Genomic DNA, 21919 nt, shown 5'->3' with positions numbered 1-21919 from the left:
ACCTGAAAGACTCACCGCACCAATACTCTCCCCAGAGTACTTTGCATTGGTTTAATACACTACCTCCACCCTCACTCAAGTTAAATCTGAAATTCGGGGACAGTAGGGTTTCCTTTCCTTAACCAATGAATACTAAAATAAAAACAAAATTGCCAGTACACATCATTGAAGTTGAAAGTTCTTGATTGATTTTTCATTAATTGTCTTTTGAAGACCTTCCAACATGTTACCACTATTTTGTCTTAAAATGTATACCTTTCTTTCTAGACTGATAAAATGAAGACTCTTTTGATGCCTTCATCTTTTAGAGTGTTTCAGCTTCATTTTTAAGAACCTCAATCCAGGACTTGATTGGGAAGATTGAGTTCCCAATTTCAAAGTTTTGTTTTGCTCTTTCCTTCAAAGTAGAGTTCTGGAGTTCTTAAGAGGTGGAGGAAAGTGGAGATGGCTATTTACTTGAGTATTAATGGCAACTTTTAGTAACATAGCTACTACTTTATATTAGTTTAGGTTACTCACCAAGATTAAATGTAGAATTTACCTTTGGACACATCAAAATCAAAAGAGAATAGATACTTATATGTTTAGAATAGCTACAAGGATTATCTATTTTTTTTAGTTTTTTTTTCCTTTTGTTGCCCTTGTTTTTTATTTTTTATTGTTGTTATAGTTATTATTGTTGTTGTTATTGATGCTTTCATTGTTAGAGAGAGGAGGGGAAGACAGAGAGGTGGAGAGAAATATAGGCACCTGCAGACCTGCTTTACTGCCGGGGGCTTGAACCAGGATTCTTACACTGGTCCTTGAGCTTCGCGCCACTTGCTCTTAACCCACTGCACTACGACATGACTCCCAAGGATTGTCTATTTTAAAATTGCCCAACATTATCTCCTCTCATTTTTTTTCTCCTTTCACTAGATTTTGTCCTCTGTCATGACTACATCTGAGATTTAAGAGAGATTTTAATCTGTGAATTGATAGCATACGTGATGGAATGTGTTAAACAACTACAGCTATGCCACGTTTCTATCTGTGCATGGTGTATGCATTCACATGTGTTTCTAGTTTGCCGTTCTTATCAACATAACTCAAGTTATATCGACCTCTACTTTAACTTCCCTTGTATCCATTCATATAAGTGTATATTTTCTATCCCATACCCTTGATAATATAATTTCAGAAATATTAGATAAACCCAGAATTACTACATTAGTATTATTTATAAAAGTTAACCTCTTGGAGTGAATATTTTGGGCCCAAGCAGTGGCACATCTGGCTGAAGGCACATGTTACAATGTGCAAGGACTCCAATTCAAATCCCAGGTCTCCACCTGCAGAAGGAAAACTTTTCAAGTGGTGAAGCAGTGCTGCGGTGTCTCTCTTTCTCTTTCCCTCTCTATCTTCCCCTATCCTCTCCATTTCTGCCTATCTCTAGCCAATAAATAAAGTTTTTAAAAAATTTAAAAAAGAACATTTAAAAATGTCTTAAGAGGATTGGCAAGATAGTTCTCAACTAACTAGCTTGTCATGAATACATGACCGCAGAACCCACCACACTGCAGTAAGAACCAGTGTTGTGGTTATATTTCCCTATTTCTATTTCTTTTTATCCAAAAACTAAAAGTTTTCTTGGAAAAGTGAAACCCTGCTGACAACAACAATTTCCTTGAAGAAGTTTGTCAACAGAAGAAAATTTGTTCTTCCAGTTGGGAAGATTAATTTAGTCATATAAGTTAGACACTACCCTCCCAGCGCCCGCTCTCCCCCTAACAAAAAAAGAACAAAAAGATGAGCCTAAATGAAAAGAAAAAAAAAACTAAACAAATATTTTATAGAATAATAAAATGCACTAGATAATTTTAAAACTTTGATTAGAAATCATTGTAGATATAGAAGTTACTTAGAGAACTCTCTCATATCAGTACATTCTGTTTTTGATTTATTGGGAGTAGATAATAAAGAAAAGGTGGGAAGCCAGCTGACTGCCAGCCAATTTCAACCCAACACATGTGATGTTGGGTTAGTTTCTAATTGAAAACAGAGTAACAATTCTTTTTTATTATTTTTTTAAGGATGGATAGCAGGGTGTCTTGGGCAGTGATGGACCAGGTTAAGTGAATTTAGTGCCAAGTGCAAGGACCCTCACAAGGATCTCTGTTTGAGCGCCTGACTCCCCACCTGCAGGGGGGGGTCACTTCACAAGCAGTGAAGCAAGTCTGAAGGTGTTATTCTCTCTTGCTCTCTATCTCCCTCACTCCTCTCAATTTCTCTCTGTCCACTCCAATAGAAAATGGGGGGGGGGGGGGGAAATGGCTTCTAGGAGCACTGGATTCATAGTGCAGGCACCCAGCCCTAACAGAGCCCTGAAGATGAAATGAAATGAAATAAACTAAAATAAAGGTTGGTAGCTGTATTTTCTCTTGAATAATCACGTAGAAAAATACATCAAGGTATGTGGTCCGGGAGGTGGCACAGTGGATAAAGCATTGGATTCTCAAGCATGAGGTCCCGAGTTTAATCCCTGGCAGCACATGTACCAGAGTGATGCCTGGTTCTTTCTCTCTCCTCCTCTTATCTTTCTCATTAATAAATAAGTAAATTCTTTTTAAAAAAAGAAAAACACATCAAGGTATGGTGATGATCTGGAAGTCACTGATGAGTGTGGGTGGACAGCTTCTACATTCTGTGCACAAAGTGAATTCTTTCTGCCCAGGTGACTCACACAGATGATATGATTTATCAGATGACATTTTTTATAGTGCTGCTAAAAACAGTGTGCCCTCCCTAACGTGGAATGTTTAAAATTCCTGCTGCATATTAAATTAGTACCATTTCCCATAGTTCATTATCTTAAAGTTAAGGCAGGTAGGATTGGGAATGGAGAACAGAACCAAGAGACTCCATTTGTGTCACTGTTATAAGTATTCATTGGAGATTAACAATGTTTCATTGATCCTTATGATTTTTTTTTTCACAAAATCAATAATTCTCAAGAATATGGTACAATGCTCTTTACTCATGCTTTCTGACCTGACTTCCTTTTACTGTTCCTATTGTATTTTGGCAGAAAAGCATATTCTGACTTCTATTGTTTTCTGTTCTCTATTTGAGTTGTGTGTCTCTTCTGCCTAAGTTGACTGTGAGATCCTTAAGGTCAGACGTTATATCTGGTGACACAGTTTCTCTGTATTGTGTCCAAAATCTTACAGCTATGTAGGGGAGAGAGCTATAGCATGGCAGGAGAGATCACAGGGCTACATATGTAAAGGTATGGATGGGTTTGAATACCCAATGTTTTATCTGCCTGCGCAGTGCTCTCATTTTACTTTCAATCACTTCTCAATAAATAAATAAAACCTTGCAGATTTGAGGTGCCTGTCTGACATTCTCTACCTCTAGTTCTCCGAGATTATGCACACTTCCTACAGATTTGGTTTATCAAGATGTTGGAAAGTTTGTGATTTCTAGTCTCAAGTGTCACTAGATTGTTCTCTGGAACTTCTCAAAGTTGTCAAATGGATCTGAGATACAATACATTCTTTATCCTTACCTCAAACCATATAATCTATTCATCTCTCTGCTAAATAACCTCTAGCTTTCCTTGTAAATCGATTTACCACTCTTGAAGTATGCTTAAGTACTAATGCATGTTTTTAAAAAATATATTTATAAAATGGAAACACTGGCAAGTCCATAGGATATGAGGGGTAAAATTCCACATAATTGCCACCACCAGATCTCCATATCCCATCCCCTCCCCTGATAGCTTTCCTATTCTTTAACCCTCTGAAAGCATGGGCTCAGTGTCACTATGGGGTGCAGAAGGTGGAAGGTCTGGCTTCTGTAATTGCTTCCCCGCTGAACATGGGAGTTGACAGGTGGATCCATACTCCCAGCCTCTTTCTCTCTTTCCCTAGTGGGGCAGAGCTCTACGCAAGTGGGTCTCAAGGACACATTGGTGGGGTCGTTTAAAGTCAAACTGTTGGGAGTCGGGCTGTAGCGCAACGGGTTAAGCGCAGGTGGCGCAAAGCACAAGGACCGGCATAAGGATCCCGGTTCGAACCCCGGCTCCCCACCTGCAGGGGAGTCGCTTCACAGGCGGTGAAGCAGGTCTGCAGGTGTCTATCTTTCTCTCCTCCTCTCTGTCTTCCCCTCCTCTCTCCATTTCTCTCTGTCCTATCCAACAACGACAACAACAATGATAACTACAACAATAAAACAACAAGGGCAACAAAAGGGAATAAATAAATAAAATAAATAAATAAAAATAATTAAAAAAAAAAAAGAAAATGTCTTTAAAAAATTTATAAAAAAAAATAAAAAATAAATAAAATAAAATAAAGTCAAACTGTTAACCCAAAGCCTGGCGGCCTGTATGATATCAACAGTTTTCCAAAGACAGCACCAGGGTCATTGTCTCCCCAGGATTTTGTCAATCTCTCCCCTATTGCCACACCTGCTTTCATTAGTTAGACGCTAATTATAATTCTGTTTTGAGAATTAGAAATGAGAATGGTGTATTCATTCAGTCTCCATACATGAGATCCTGGAAAGATTTCCCAGGGTTATAACAAAACAAAACCAACAAAAGAGACTTATCTGACCTGAGAAGATCCTATATCCTGAAACTGTCAACAACCCAACAACCTTTTTTTATTTTCTTTTTCAAAATCATTTTGCTAGGATTTCAGCATATGCAATTTACCATCTAGTTTAACTAGTTTTGCCACCCTAGGCAAAAAAAAGAAAAAAAAAAGATAGATAAAACATAAAAGTGGGTGAAAATTACTTTTTCCTTTCCTTATCTCTGTAGTTTGTATTTGCTTCATTTTAATTATAGGTCCAAGAATCAAAGACTTCCTAGCACTTTGTTCAATTGGTCAGTGAGATACATACCAGTTCTTTAAAATGAAAGGTTACTTTTTGTGAGGATCTATCTTGAGATGAGGGGAGGAAAATGTCCATATTAACCAAAAATTGGTAAACACAGGAAAAAAATAAGCCTCCTTCCCTTTTCCACATACAGTTCATACTACACTCCCCCACATAGCTATATGGAGGAAATGAAATTAATAGCAAGAGATTGTTTTTAATGCATTTCATAGTAATACTTAGAATTGACATAAACTAAACTTACCCCAGCATGATATTTTATATCTTAATGCAGAAGGAAAATGGCATCATCATTTGATTCAAGATAACCAGATAAAATGAATACTGTTTTTTCTACCAATCACATCACCTTTAATATTTTCATGGTGGTTGTTGAAGTTTTTAATTATTTTTATTGTGTTTTATGGGTAAGAGGTTTTATAAGAATGTTGCTCTCACACGAGTATAACTTAAAGTTGCCCAATAATAGTAGTTAGCATACCTCACCCACCAAGTAATTATGATGTGCCACAAACTAGGCGAAACTGCTTTACAATCATGATGCTCCTTTCCTATTTTTTTTTTTTTTTTGAGGAAGCTTCTCATTTTATAGATGAGGAAACTCAGGCTTAGAGATAATGAAGTAACTCGTACAAAATAGCACATAGGGTGGGGTGGTGGCAAGCAGAGTGGAGCACACATGTTACAACATTTGTACTATTTAGTAACTGGAAGAAGCCTGAGCAGAAATTTGGCTTCTCTGACTGCCCAGCCTAAACTGTTAATATCTTTAAGACTTTTAGAAAGTCAAGTTTTAGACTAGTGTTTGGAAAAATCATGAGCTGTAGCTTCAAACAAATCCATTTCTCTAACTTCATGGTCTTCTATCAAGAGAAAAGCTTCTGTTTTCATGATCAATTTTCTTTCATAGTCAATTTCAAAATACGCAAATCACTTTTAGAGCTCTAGACAGAATATAAATAGGAAATAGGCATTCTTATTTGCCTATTCCTCCATTTTATTGTATATGACAGAGAAAAATTGAGAAAAGTGGGGGAGATAGTTTCTGAAGAAAGACACATGCAGACCTGCCTCACTTCTCATGAACTCCTCCTGAAGGTGGCAGACAGAGGCTCCCACCTAGGTCCTTGCTCATGGTAACGTGTACTCAGATGAGTATAGCACTGCTCAGCCCCAAGAATTTTAATTTTTATTAAATAATTTGAACACAGTCTTAACCTAAAGACATAAAATGAATCTGAAATTAAAAAAAAGTCAGGGTGGGTAGGTAAGATAAATAGAAATGTGAGAACAAGTAAAACCCTTTTGCCATAGCTTAGGCATACTTAATGGATAACTGTAGTAACTGAAAATGAAAGGAAGGGGTAGATATCCTTAAAAAAAAAGTCACCTGACTGGCTCTATTGTACAAATGAGTAAATGTGCAAAGAATATCCAAAAGTACTTATCCAGATTATGTGATAAAAACAATTGTGATGGAAGTTAGAATAAGGATTCTATTGGGAGACTATAGGTTTTATCTCAAGAAAATAGTCAATTAGAACTGCTTATGGCATTCACAGAAGAAATACTAAGTGACAAGCAGAAATGAGTAACAATTATTGGTAGAGAAGTGCTCAATTTCAAAGGTAAAAGATATTAGTAATTTAATTAAAGGAATTAAATTCAAACATAAAATATCAGAGACATCCTGTGAGTATAAAAGGTTATCTAGAGCTGGCCCTAATATTAGAAATAAAACGTGAATCTAGCCAGCAAAAGAGTTGACTTGGATAATGTACTGTTTTGCTTTGTGCAAGACCCAGGTTCAAGTCCAGGCTCCACCGCATTGGAGGAAGCTTCAGTGTTAAGTTCTCTTTCACTCTTTCTACCTTTCTGTCTAAGTCTCTGTCTGAAAAAAAATCAGCCTGGAGTGGAGAAGCCCTGGTGATGACAAAAAGAAAAAGAAGAATGAGGAGAAGGAGAAAAAGAAAAAGGTATAAATCATACATAAAATAAACTTTTCTCATCATCATAGCAGACAGCTAAAATGAAACATGGACTTTAGTATAGCTAAATATGTAAGCAATTTTATAATGTCAGCTTGTAATTGGTGTAAAACTATTGATTAATTTACTACTAATTTGTTTTATATTATCTCTTATTTTGTTTACATCTTCAAAATTAGGGATTGATTTTTCATTCAATTTAGCCTACCCACATTTAAACTGATGACTAGCAATTTTGTGGCTAGTTGATATCATAATGTAAAACATGGATCTATGTGATTTGCAGATTGAAGCTTGGAAGGAAGATATAAGATCCAGAGGAGATAGAAAATGGAAAATAGAAAGGGTTCTTGTATGATGATAAAGACAAAAGCAATACATGTTTTCTTATCTTTTACTTTCTCCCTCTTTCTTTGTATTTGCTTCATTTTTCATTCTCTCTCTCCACTGCCTGCTGGCTTTTATTTAGTTTTTTTTTTTTATGCATTATATTGGGTAGGACAGAAAATTTGAAAAGAGAGGGGATACAGAAAAAGAAACACGTGCAGACCTGCTTCACTACTTGTGAAGTATCTCCCCTGCAAGTCGGGAGTGAAGCCCTGGCTCAAACCTGGGTCCTTGAGCGGGCAGGTCCTAATGCTTCGTACTGTGTGCACTCAACTAGGTGCACGACTGCCGGGACCCTATAATATCTCTCTATAAGGCAACATATGTAGTAAATATGCACCAGTTTTCTGTTTGTTTGTTTCTCACAAATGTCACTGTTTTGGAGATGAAACAAGTCACAATCCTTATAGACCCCAGCCAGCTATCGGGAAGCACAGAACCCAGTATTGTTTAACTGTCAATACTTGACAGGGATAGAAATTGTAGCATAATTTCTAATAGGTTAAGGCTTAATGTTCAGCTTCCCGGGGGGGGGGGGGGGGCGGGGGATACAGACCTTTGGTGGTGGGAACAGTGTTAATATACACTCAGATTAATTTATAGTCTCACAAAAAATAAATTAAAAAAGAAATTGTAGCATAGCATAGTTAAAATAATATGGGTTTCAATTACCTGGCATACCTATGAATCAGTGACCAGATGAACAAAAAATATAAATTTGAGCACTTACTAACATTATTAGCTTCCTAATCTTTAAAACAGGAATATTGGGAGTCGGGTGGTAGCACAGCGGTTAAGCGCAGGTTGTGCAAAGCTCAACGACCTGAGTAAGGATCCCGGTTCAAGCCCCTGGCTCCCCACCTACAGGGGTGTCACTTCAAAAACAGTGTAGCAGATCTGCAGGTGTCTATTTTTGTCTCCCCCTCCTCTCTCCATTTCTCTCTGTCCTAACCAACAACGGCGACATCAATAACAACAACAATAATAACTACAACAATAAAACAACAAGGGCAACAAAAAGGGAAAATGAATAAATAAATATTTTAAAAAACAGGAATATTAACTTCCTCCCTTGATTTCTGTGGCTCTAAATTACTATCTGGTCTGCAAAATATCTGACACATAATGTTCATTAAATGAACCACAACTTTATTATTATCAATAGTATTACTTTCTATTTGATATTAATGTGTATCTCATGTAAACATCTGTTGTAAGCTTCTTGTACGAATGGAATATTGCCTAGTTTGGGTAACACCATAGAACCTATCTACCTCAGTGTTCAGTTGTTCAACTGGAATAATTAATACTCATTTTCTGCCTATCATTCATTTCTTTCAAGAAAACTATCAAGGTGATAAAAAGTGTTTTTTTAAATATTTTATTTTATTTATTTATTCCCTTTTGTTGCCCTTGTTGTTTTATTGTTGTAGTTATTATTGTTGTTGTCGTTGTTGGATAGGACAGAGAGAAATGGGGAGAGGAGGGGAAGACAGAGAGGAGGAGAGAAAGATAGACACCTGCAGACCTACTTCACCGCCTGTGAAGAGACTCCCCTGCAGGTGGGGAGCCGGGGTTCGAACCGGGATCCTTATGCCGGTCCTTGTGCTTTGCGCCACCTGCGCTTAACCCGCTGCGCTACAGCCCGACTCCCAAAAAGTGTTTTTATATGGGACTTTGAATTACTTTATTTCTCAGTGTATTTAGCAGAAAGGTAAATAAGAGATTTCATATCCTTATGACCTAATAAAAACTAACTAAAGCAGAAACATAAATTAACAGAAACAAATTTTCCCCTTGACTCAGCACCCTATTTCCTGAGCATTCTACCTTTTGGATGTGTTAGAAAAGGATATCTCATTTTGACTCTGAATTTGACACTACACATAAGATTAGAAAAGAACATTCTCTCAGATCTTTTCAGTTTTCATACTGAAGTTTTAGCAAAATAGGTTAAAATTTGAGCATGTAGACGTGGTTAGTGTTTACTTTTTTTTTTTTTTCTTTTTTTTTAGATAAAGAGGCAGAAAGTCAAAAAGAGACATAGAGAGGGGAAGAGACCATAGTTTCCTTCAACATAATAGGGGCTGTGTGCTAACTTGGGTCATGCACAGAGCAGCACGCTATCCAAGAGTTATTTCGCCAGCCTGAGGATGCATTTTCAAACGGGTTATTTTCTCTGAATTTCAAAAGACAACAGGCATATATTGGACCCTACATTCCAAACCAAACGATTCTCACTGTAGTTTATCTAAAATGTATCCAGAAATACGTCATTTGCTTGAAATATGTTTCTAGTTTTCCACTCCTAAATGTATCCTGTTTCTCAGACACGGAATTCACATCAGGTCAATACTATTTTCAGTGATTTATTTTAAGGTAAAGATAACTACTGAACAATTTGGAGGTGTCTAAAGAATTTCTTATATCCAAGATACTATTTAGGAAAACAAATGCATAATAATGAGATGGGTAGAAACCTGAAAATAATAAGAGGAGAGTGCTTAAACCTGAAGAGTAATAGAAAGATCTACTAGACAGCATGATTGTTACACAAAAGATGTTTATGCCTGATGTTCTGAGGTCCTAGTTTCAGTCCCTGGCCCCGCTGTGAGACAGAGCTGAGCAGTGCTCTAGTCTCTTTGGCTCTCTGTATATTTCTGTCTTTGCCTCTATTTCTTTCATTAAAATAAAGCAAATAAAATATTTTTAAAATGAAGAATAGAAAGTTATCTGAAATATTTTAGTAGAAGGATACTGTATTGGTTAAGGTTAATCTGACCACTTCTTGTGAATGACTATTGTAGCAAAGGTAGAAGCAGGGAAATGAGTCTGGAGAATTCTTGAGTAACTGGTAAAAGCTGTAAGAAGTTATAGAATTAGGGATATTTTATATGAATTTACCCTTTGCTTAATATTTTATTCATTTCTTCTAAAAGACTACCTCTTTAGTCCTATCAATATTTGTGAATATAGAAATATATGCATGGATTTTAATGAGTTGATAAATAATAGATTTAAAAAGTTTGAACTATTGGTGTAAAATGCAACATTAAATGCTTCTATTATTGAATCTCCTTTATCTGCACTTCTTTCTTCATAAATATAAACATTTGTGGACCTTGAAAAATTCATGTTAAGTGAAATAAGTCCGAAACACAAGGATGAATATGGGATGATCTCACTCTCAGGCAGAAGTTGAAAAACATGATCAGAAAAGAAAACAGAAGTAGAACCTGAAATGGAATTGGCATATCGCACCAAAGTAAAAGACTCTGGGGTGGGTGGGTGGGGAGAATACAGGTCCAGGAAGGATTCAGAGGACCTAGTGGGGGTTGTATTGTTATATGGGAAACTGGGGAATGTTATGCATGTACAAACTATTGTACTTACTGTTGAATGTAAAACATTAATTCCCCAATTAAAAAAAAATCAGAGTAAAAAAAAAAGGGAAAAAATAAATAAGTTTTTTTAAAAAAACAAAAAAAATAAGAAAGAAAACACTAAGCAGAACCTGGACTGGAGTTGGTATATTGCACCAAAGTAAAAGACCCTGTGGTGATGGGGGGGAGAGTACAGGCCCTAGAACAGGATGACAGAGGGCCTAGTGGGGGTTGTATTATTATGTGGAAAACTGAGAAACGTTTGTATACAAACTATTGTATTTACTGTCGAATGTAAAACATTAATCCCCCAATAAAGGAAAAAATATTTTAAAGAAATAAGATAAATGGCATTTATTGTGGTATACTCACTTAGCAAGCTTATCAGTAAACCAGAAATATCACTACAAAATTAGAAAAAATCATTATTCTCAAGTTTTCAAGTGTCATATTTAAAGAAAAGTACAATAGAGCCAGGTCAATATTTCATAGCCTTGGCTTACTGTTATTGAATAGAATATAATTTTGGGAAAGGATGGATTGAGGTTGATTTGTAGATTATTGCCCTCCAGACAGGTGAATGTTACTACAAATAAATTGATGGGGTTTACAGTCAGCAATATTTATACCCCTTTCCCATATTAGGGAGCTACTCTCTTCCCTGATCCAGCTTTCTGGTCCTTTTTCCAGCCATGATATCATCTCTCCAAACAATAACTTGATTCACCTGTATATCAGATTTTAGGCTCAGAAAAAAAAAAAAACTAGTATAGACACAGGCCCTTTGGAATATAACTAAAATATGCCTACTAGCTATCTACAAAATGGAGGACCCCTAACTCTTCATCTTCACTATTCCAGTCTTTAGGCCCATGATTGTTCAACAATTTGTTTGGCTTTGTATGTAAACTCTCTTTTCAGTCACCAGGTTCCAGATGCCATCAGGATGTCGGCCAGGCTTCCCTGGACAGACAACCCCACCAATGTGTCCTGGAGCTCCACTTCCCTAGAGACCCACCCTAGTAGGGAAAGAAAGAGGCAGACTGGGAGTATGGATCAACCTGTCAATGCCCATGTTCAGCTGGGAAGCAGTTACAGAAGCCAGACCTTCCACCTTCTGCATCCCACAGTGACCTTGGGTCCATACTCCCAGAGGGTTAAAGAATAGGAAAGCTATCCAGGGAGGGGATGAGATATGGAAATCAGGTGGTGGGAATTGTGTGGAGTTGTACCCCTCTTATCTATGGTTTTGTCAATGTTTCCTTTTTATAAATAAAAAGCAATTAAAAAATAACTATGATGAAAATAATGCAGACACAGAATTGAGTGGTAGACAGGTTGAGGACAGGTAAGGCCTTATATTCGAACATACTTATTTTGAAGTCACTATGAGACAAAGGAAAAGAGAGAGAGAGAGAGATAGAGAGAAAGTTTGTCTTGAGATCGAATTATAATATAGATAGTATTTAAACTCACCACACTGATATTATCCACTACTCAATCTAGAAGACATAATCTGAGACTATAAAATAGATGTGAAAACTCAGTGTAAGGTAAGTTTAGGGTATTGGAAAGTGAAGAATGGTGAAGGACAGAAACAGAAGGAGAATTCAATTAGTCTGAGTAAAACTGTAAGAAACAGTCCAAAAGTCAGATGAAACCAAGAGGGAAGTAGTGTATAGCTGCATCAAATGTAGCTCAGAAAATGGATAACCTGAAGACATACGTTGCTGTTGAACTTGATAAAATAAAATCACAGGGTCTCTGACAAGAGCAATTTCTGTTAAGATTTTCATCATCTTGTATTCACACATATTAACTTCTATTTAAATTGTATTTGTATCTTATACTACCTAATCCATGTAAAATAGTTCTATTACACAGATTTTTTTGTGTTCCCAATACTTCCTAGTACAGAACAGAACAAAGCACTTATTGGCACAATCACATACTGGTAAATATGCATGCAGGATATATATATCCTATAAAAATAATCTGATATCTAATATTTTATCTAGTTTTTATTTTAATTTGGAAACATTTTCTTTCTTCTATTACCTCTCCTAAAATTACTAATAAGCCAATAAAACAGTTCTAAAACAAAATTAGAGATCATTATAACTACAGGCTACTAAAAAAAAAACCCTCTAGCCACTGGGTGAGGTAAACCAGTACCTGTTCTTGTAATAATAGGCTCTTCACAAACTGCAGTACATTCTGCAGTAGACACTGTAACCTTGAAGTGTGTGCCACCGATAGTAAGGCATTCGTCTATATGATAAACTGTTGAGATGCAAAACATAACTATCTATTCATGTTTTTTTCTCTATTGTTGCTTACAAGTCTGAGTAATAACCTGTTCAAATGAGTCACTTTATGGTATCAATAATATCAGACTCTTTTTTCACCCAACTTCCTGTTAACTTGTACTGTTTTTTCCCCCTATGTATTTATTATTTATGCTTCCAGGGTTATCACTGGGGCTCCATGATAGCACTAGGAATCCAAGACTCCTAGAGGCCACCAACCCCTGCCACACACACACATACACACTTCCCACAGGGATAAATTAAGGAGAGGAAAAGACAGAAAGACAGAGAGGGAAAGAAAGCTAGACACCTGCAGACCTCCTTCACCACTTGTGAAGCGGATGCCTTGCAAGTGGCAGGCTTCCACATAGTACTATGTGTGCTTAACACCCACAATGCACTTAACACACACCACAGCCTGGCCCCCACTACTTGTACTTCTGAACTACGAATCCAGGAATCTTGTTAATTTTGTAAAATCTCTGTTACCTTATGTTTTTGTGCCTTGCTTCTTCTTCTTTGTTGACTATTTCCAATATTCCCAAGTGTAACTTTCTCTAGAAGCTACTGTGAATACTGCTATAGCTTTCCTGATTTCTGATAGAGTATGATCAAATGATAATCCTACAAAATTCTTATTGCCTGACATATAAAAAATGACAATTTCTACGAGTTTCTGAACCTTACCGGAGTACATACTGAATCCTTTTTATAACTGACTCATTTTGTTTATGGTATATTGTTAGTATCATAATTATATAGTATGAGCTTTTAGAACAAAAGCTTTGTAGAGGGAAGCTCTTAGGTAGAGTAGCTGTTGAAAAATTCTCTTTAAAATCCTGTTCTATTCACTAAAGTTTAAACTGACACTGTGGGTCAGTTTATGCAAGTAAAATAGCTTACTTGGAGAGTGTGCTGCCAATTGCCATGTTTGATCCAGGTTCAGGACCACATAAAAGGAAGCTACCTTCTGCAACCCTCAATGACCCTGGGTCCATGCTCCCAGAGGGCTAGAGAATGGGAAGGCTATCATGGGAGTGGGTGGGTTATGGAGATTGGGTGGTGGGAATTGTGTGGAGTTGTACCCCTCCTACCCTATGGTTTTGTTCACTAATCCTTTCTTAAATTAAAAATTTAAAAAAAAAAAAAAAAAAAGAATAGACATAAACACACTAAAAAAAAAAAAAGGAAGCTTTGGTTCTTTAGTCTTGGTCTCTGTCTCTGTCTCTCTTTCTCTGCCTCTCTGCTCTTATCTCAAATAAAAAACTGAAAAAAAAATCTATAAACTCACACTGTAATTTTGGTCTGAATGGAGAATTTGAAGAATTTGAGTATATTATGCTTTTAAATGTGACCATATGTGGCTGTACAGTAGACTTCTGTGGCTTTTGATTGCATGTCACATGTCTCCTAAAAAAATCATTTAAATTTCTATACATGGTGATGCCTCTTTTCAAGCGTCTGTACTCTAAGACATCTGCAGTAACTGTACCTCAATTCTATTCAGTGCAATCACAGTCTTACTTCTTCACTGTGGTTACTGAAGAGAGGCATCCTTTTATAGCAGTATGTTAAAAGTTCCAGTCTGTCTGTGTCCAGAGATTTCAGGTGTAGAATGACAACCCTTCAGCTTCAATACTTGGCTGAGACCTTTCCTTAAATAGTATTCTCTAATTCCATTCCAGGTGGTTCACTTCCTAACAAAGTCCAAAAACCTAAATATAGACCAGGTCCCCTGAGGTAGAGCATATGTTCACATGTATTCATAAACTAGGGCAAAATATATAACTGAGAGCAAAAGTACACAATAGTCTGCAGTGAGTACCCCCCAACACTTCTTCTGCACTACTCCAGCCTTTAGGTCCATAATCGTTCAACAATTTGTTTGGCTTTGTATGTTAACTCTCTTTTCAGCCACCAGGTTCTAGATGCCAGCATGATGTCAACCAGACTTCCTTGGACAGACGACCCCAGCAATGTGTCCTGGAGCTCTGCTTCCCCAGAGACCCACCCTAGTAGGGAAAGAGAGAGGCAGACTGGGAGTATGGATTGACCAGTCAATGCCCATGTTCAGCTGCAAAGCAATTACGGAAGCCAGACCTTTCACCTTCTGCATCCCACAGTGACTTTGGGTCCATGCTCCAGGAGGGATAGAGAATGGAAAAGCTATCAGAGGAGGGGATGGGATATGGATATCTGGTGGTAGGAATTGTGTGGAGTTGTACCCTTCCTATCCTATGGTTTGTTAATGTCTCTCTTTTTAAATAAATAAATGAATAATAAAAAAAAAAGTTCCAGTCTGTAAAACTTTCTTATTAACTCAATAACAGCATCTACCAGATACTTTTCAGAGTAGAGTGAAATAGTTATGGAATGAAGAAATTAGACCACTTGCTAAGCTCCTGGATGCATATCTCTTCTTGGATTATTGTAGTCACATAATTTTGCCTGTATCTTTTTTTTTATATTTATTTTTATTTATTTATTCCCTTTTGTTGCCCTTGTTGTTTTATTGTTGTAGTTATTATTGTTGTCATTGTTGTTGGATAGGACAGAGAGAAATGGAGAGGGGAGGGGGAAGACAGAGAGAGGGAGAGAAAGATAGACACCTGCAGACCTGTTTCACCGCTTGTGAAGCGACACACCTGCAGGTGGGGAGCCAGGGCTTGAACCAGGATCCTTATGCCGGTCCTTGTGCTTAGCGCCACCTACGCTTAACCTGCTGTGCTACAGCCCGACTCCCAACCTGTATCTATTTTTGAGGTAATTTTGACTTAATTCTGCTTATTAGTTTCAGTGAGAGGTGTTTTGCTTAATACACACCAAAACTCAAAATAATTTCAGCTTATTTAAAAATTTCGAGATAGCTGTTCCTAGATCCTGAACTGAAAGATCTTACTAACATTTCACAGAAAAGAGAAAGGTGGTGAGACTGTAGTGAGACGAGAAAGCAGGAGGAGATTCTGTGGCCTCTTCTTGCTAGTACTGACAATTTTTAACAGATACTCCAACAGCTGATAGAGGGTTAAAAAAAAAAGTGGGAAAGAAATATTGAAGTGGGGGTCTACCCCTGAAATTTGGGGACTCTAGGTAGGGACAGAGTAGGCTGTAAAGAAGGAAACATAAAGAAAAAATAAGAAGAAATACTGAGGAAAAAATGCCTTTTCTTTTATGAATTTCGCTGGGATGTTGACCCCCCAGTTATAAAAATGTAGTATTGTTTAACAAATCAAATTTAATATGACTTCTCAATAATATGGTTCCTTCTTCATCAGAATTTCCTTTCTATGCATTTAAAATATACAAAATAAAGTAAATTATGATTTGCTTATAGTTGACACTCTCAACTGTAGTCTGTTCATTTACCACAGGGAGATGAGAAATTGTACCTATGTATAAATAACTATATTGCAAACTACTGACACACCAATAAAAAGATTTTTTTAAAAAGTTGTAGTCTGTGTATCAAAAAGATAATATTTTACTTTTTTCATCAACAATTCTAAAAATATCTTTTTACATTACCTATCTCCTCTACTTGATGCTCTTTATAAACTGCTTTCCAGCTATATTTAATTAATTCTCAATTTTAAACATTACACAACATTTTATTTTAATATTTCTATAAGTAGCAGTTATTTTGTACAAGACTTGGAAAACATGAAACTGTTTTGAAGAACTTTAGTGGAACGTTAGTTAATTCAAATACGTATGTGGATATTCATTCTTGCTAGTGTATTTTACATGTTTATTCATGTGATGTTCTTTTATAATAAAATAATAGCATATCAACCCACACTATCTAAATTATGCAGCTTCTGTAGATGCAAAGGTTCAGAATCACATTATTGAAGACAGATTAAAATAATGCTTTGTGAAGAAATGCAGCGAATTGAAAAACTAATCAGAATATCAAAGCTGACACATAATACCAAAGTCTTCTGACACTCCAACAATAAAAACTGCATTGAACACCATGTTCTAATCTCTATTTTTTTCAAGATCATTTTAATAGTCAACAAGTAGAAGCATCAGTATTGACAATTGAAGAGGTCATAAAATGGAGTGTACCAGTATGTTTAAATTTCCTGCTAAATTGACCATGTCAGAAAACATTTATAGGTGTCTTTCAATAGAATACAATAAAAGAAAAGAAAATTGTTACCACTTATCAACCCTGTAACCATTTTTAATAACATAAAAAATGGGTGTTGTGGGGGCTATCACTTCTTCCATCCAAAAGCACAATAAAAATAATATTACAGAAGAATGGATCATATCTGCAGCTTTTATTAAAATTCTTGCAGAAATCTATAGCTGGATTTATGTGTCTCTGATATTAGCAATGCTTTCCTGTACATATTTCATAGCGCACAGATATTCTCAAACAGCAAAGAATCAAAAGAAAAGTTTTGCGAGCTTATGACTAGCAAACACTTTTTCTTTCTGAGGTTATTATTTTGAAAAACTTCGAAGAAGGAAAATTATGTGATTACACAAATAGCAAAAAAGTACTTCTAATTTGCCTCTTTTCCCACATGCTAGCAGCAATGAAGTCAACTGTAACTTCTCCTTTAGTTTTGCCTGTGAACTAGATTCTCCCTCTAATTGTACCCTATATCTAAAGTGTAGTGAGGAATTTTAAATGTCATGCTAGATAATTTTTATTTGTACTTCAAATATTTTGTTGCATTTGAAAATATGTTTAATAATCTACACATTTGAGAATCTTAAGGGATTTTTATGCTCACTTTTACATAAAACACTTCACAATGGGTATCTTTTACATTCCAATTCAGATATGATTTTTACTATTACAAAACACCTATTTTTTTCTTAATGTCTGAATCTGGAGTACTATATATTGCATAAAATAATCAGTAAGACCCTCAGAGTTCCTTGTTTTCTCCATTAGCTGTTTTTGACTACATTTTCAAACTGAAGTTATGCCCTATTCTCTCTTTAATATTTTAATGTAAAATGTTTGAAGAGTCTAGTATAAAATTTTAGTAAACAATTTTAGAATTTGACAGCAGTAAGTAAGAAATAAAATTACTTTCTACACCAAGGAAAACAATAATCTTCAAGTACAGGTGTAAAGATAACATTTGTAGAAATGAATGTAAGTTCACACCAAAGCGTAGGAATAAACTGCCAGTTTAAGTTTAAATTTCCCAATCAATTCAAAGTTAAAACTCACCTTTTCTTAGGAAGGACTTGTTACTGAAACTGCCATCAACTTGTAACTGTTAATGACTCTTTCAACAAAAACGGAAAATAGCGAAGTCACATGTTGTAAGAGCAGGCCTGTGTTGGATACTGTTTAAATTCAGTACGGGGGGGGGGGGAGGGCGGGGTGAACACATGCACACATAATTTAAATTAAACCACTTCCTGCATAGATACAGTCAACCACGTACATCACATCATTATTTCCTTTGAAGAAATTGCCATGTATAGTCAACAATATCTAGTTTTCAGTGTGATTTTCAATTTGCAAACACTATGCAGCTATGAAGTTGCCTTCATCAATTATGATTTAATAGAGGGAAATGTGTCAAAATTCATAGGGGGTGGGGGAGGAGGCTGTTAAGATCTGAAGGAACTTCCTCTTTCTCTGTTTTCTAGCAGGGCTGAAAATGAAGCCAGTGCTATCCTGGGCTGACTTAAGTATTTTCATGCTATCAGGACATTGCTGACTGAGTCACTTGGGAATTCAATAAGCCACCTCTAATTCACTAAAGAAACACTTTTGTCTCATTCCTGGATGGATTTACCAAGTGGTACTACAGTCAGTAAACTCATGAGACTTTGGACAGATTGCAGCTTCAGAGAGCACAGCCAATGGCCCTGCTGCCATCTGGGGGTGGGGATGAGAAGGGTACTTAAACACACTCTGAAGGTGGTGGCACTCACAATGCCATATCTTCCTGGGCAGCTTTCTAAGCACATCTGTAGTCCTTCATTCAGTCTATAGGTACTTAGATTGTTCCTAGTAAATAATCTTTCAATTATCATGAATATGAACTACAGTTTACAAAGTCAAATTGGCCAGTCAGGTGATTTCAATCAAATATTGTAAGCTGTGATGAGAAAGCAGCAGATAAACTAAATAAAATAGTAGACACTAGCAGGTGAACTAAATAAAAGAAACGATTAAACATTAAGGTCAAACTAGTGATAACTCTAAAAGTTGGGGTTGGGGAAATAAGGTGCTGGTCAGTGCAAAGAGAATATACACAATGCTTTTCAATGATACATGCCTGAAATGTCTATGTTCCCAATACAGTGAGATTTCTGTGTCTAAAAAAATAACCAGCAAAAGATGGGGTGGGGGGCTGGGTGATGGCACACCTGGTTGAGTTCACATGTTACAATGTGCAGGGACCTGTGTTCAAGTCCCCAATTCCCACTTGCAGGGGGAAAGCTTAACTCGTGGTGAAGCAGTGATACAGGTGTCTCTTTGTCTATTGTCTATTACTCTCTCCATAACCCCCTTAATTAATTTCTGATTAAACAGAAATCATACTGATTTCTGTTTAATTCTATTAAAATAAATTAAGATAATTTAAAAAGAGAGTCCAATATTAAAAAAAATACTGATTCCTACTTAAAAATGGGACCCAGGGATGGTTATAACTGCCACAAAAGACAAAAGGATTAAGCAGACAAGAAAAAATGTAAAGCCTGTAAACAGCAATTAAGGAAAACACACAACTTTGTGGCTAGTTGAAAACTGAGCCACACTAAGAAATCAGATCCATCTTGCTTTGATTTTCCCTTTCTGTTCTTCAAAGGAAGAGCTGATTGAATTTGGAGTAGGGCACAAAAGTAAAAATATCTGGGTGGAGGGTGAGAATAGATGTTCAGCTTCACTGGGGGGTGGGTGGGATCAGGACACAGTCCTTTGGTAGTGGGAAGGGTGTTCTCCTTTAACTCCTATTAACTTGCAGTCTCATAAATCACTATTTAATTAATATGAAATAAAAAGAAATCAGATCCATAATGACTTCTCTAATTCTGACAGAACAAAATCTAGAAATTTATGTAACACTAATTTTATTTTATTTTTTTTCTGATCAAAATACAGCTCTGCCTGGGTTATTATTAGTAGTACTAATTATTATTAGTAGCAAGCACTACATAGTCTCCCCTGTTCATATAGTTGTTTTTAGACAATCAAAAGCAGGAGGACTTTGAAACAAACAACTGCAAAATTATACCTTTCCTTAACATAGAGTATGGGAACTCCAACTGCATGCACCTATCTCTATTTTCTACATAAGATCCTTTCATAATGAAGATAGTACTATTAATACACATCAACAAATAATCAGTGAGCATGAACAGAACAAAGACATAACTTGAAATTAATCTTTAAAATGATGCATAATTGACAAAGCAACAGCAGCTGTGTTTCTCTCCTCTCCTCTCCTGGGTCAACTAGAAATACCTAAGGAGACTACCTGGGACCTCAACAAGACAGGACTAGAATGGCTTCAGGAACCCACCAAACCACCAGTGAGTGCAAACACATGTGGCTCTTGGACAGAGAGGAGCCTAAGGAGAGATTGAGCTGCTGGTAACAGTCCGGCAGTTTATCAGTTGAGACACCACCTCCAGTCTGTTCCACCAACAAGGGGACGGCTGAAGGGAAGAGAGGACTCCCCTGAGACTCACCAATTACAACTGTGAGTCTCCACTGCTACTGCCCTCAGAGGCTGGAGCAGGAGGGGGGAGGCCCTGTGCTGACATGGGGGGCAGAGAACTGACCAGGAAACTCAGGAGAAGATCTACACCATGGTGGGGTTGTATAGTGGGGGCCTTTCCACATTGTTCTCCTGCTAAGAACATGGTGAATAATTGCCTCAAAACCTATAGACTATAAACAAGACTTGTTTAGAAACTCACAGTGCCCACCTGTGCTGCCCGGCTTGGCAGAGACAATGAATTGAGGCTGGAGCTTTGGATCCTTGGGGTGTGAGAATCTCTTTGCATAACCACTGTGCTATCTTTCCCCCACCATCCTTTATCTCTTGGTCAGGAGTGAGGGATTAAGCTAAGAAGCATACTTATAGTTTAAAAGCCCTCAGTCTCCCATAGCTTACAGGGAAGAAAAAGAAAAAAAGAGGCTTTTAACAGCCTCTGTGCTCCAGCTCAGGGATTGAAATAACATTAAACAACTGTTATTTTCTGCAGCTGTGAATTCCTTAATTACATTATTTAGACACAAGTCAATCCAGGCAAGAGTGATCAGTAACTTGAAAAGTACTGAGAGGGATCTCATAACATACTATATAGAGAATGGTTAAACCAACAAGAAAAAATATTGGAGAAATGAACCAGGTCAAGAGTCCAGCTAAAAGCACCTCAAAAGTTGAACCACAAAACAGTGAGGTCAACATCCAAATGCTTGTTAAGGAAATAGTCACAGGAGTGAGTAAAGAGTTTGAAGGAATTTTTATCAGAAATGCAGAAACAACAAATGAGACTCTGGAAAAAAACACTAATTATCTTAAGGTTAGTAGAGAGTTGAAAACTGAAACAGCTGAGCTAAGAACACAACTAGCTGAACAAGCTAAAACAGTATCAGAACAGGATAACAAAATAGTTGAATTACAGAAAACAGTACAGGAGAGAGAGAATAGAATAAATGAGGTTGAAGACAGAATTAGCAAGACAGAATTAATTCGAGACAACTAAAAAAAGAAGATATCTCAAGAACAGATTAAGAGATACTGAAAACAACAACAGAGGCATAAAAACCTTGGATGGAGCTTGAAGAAATTAAGTTAAGTGAAATAAGTCAGAAACAGAAAGATGAATATGGGATGATCTCACTCTCAGGCAGAAGTTGAAGAACAAGGTCAGAAGAGAAATCATAATAACCTGAACTGGAATTGGTGTATTGCACCAAACTAAAAGACTCTGGGGTGGGTGGGGGTCGAGAATACAAATC

The 21919-nt window shown here is 36.7% G+C and overlaps 1 protein-coding gene across 2 annotated transcripts in view; it reads right to left on the bottom strand.

Annotated features, from left to right (window-relative positions):
• The window catches only part of ARHGAP15 (Rho GTPase activating protein 15), a 785763-nt gene extending 767478 nt beyond the window's left edge, over positions 1 to 18285 (bottom strand). The window contains exon 1 of one of the 2 annotated variants that reach the window (XM_060178060.1): positions 18161 to 18285. The gene's annotated coding sequence lies outside the window, so the exon portion shown is untranslated. The remainder of the gene's footprint in view (positions 1 to 18160) is intronic. The other variant, XM_007539658.3, reaches the window with a different exon arrangement.
• Between the last annotated feature and the right edge of the window lie 3634 nt (positions 18286 to 21919).

The sequence above is a fragment of the Erinaceus europaeus genome, chromosome 18 (genome assembly GCF_950295315.1).
Source record: "Erinaceus europaeus chromosome 18, mEriEur2.1, whole genome shotgun sequence".
In the NCBI taxonomy this organism is placed as follows: domain Eukaryota; kingdom Metazoa; phylum Chordata; class Mammalia; order Eulipotyphla; family Erinaceidae; genus Erinaceus; species Erinaceus europaeus.
Note: the sequence above shows the minus strand (reverse complement) of the source record. Positions and strands in the feature narration are given on the sequence as shown.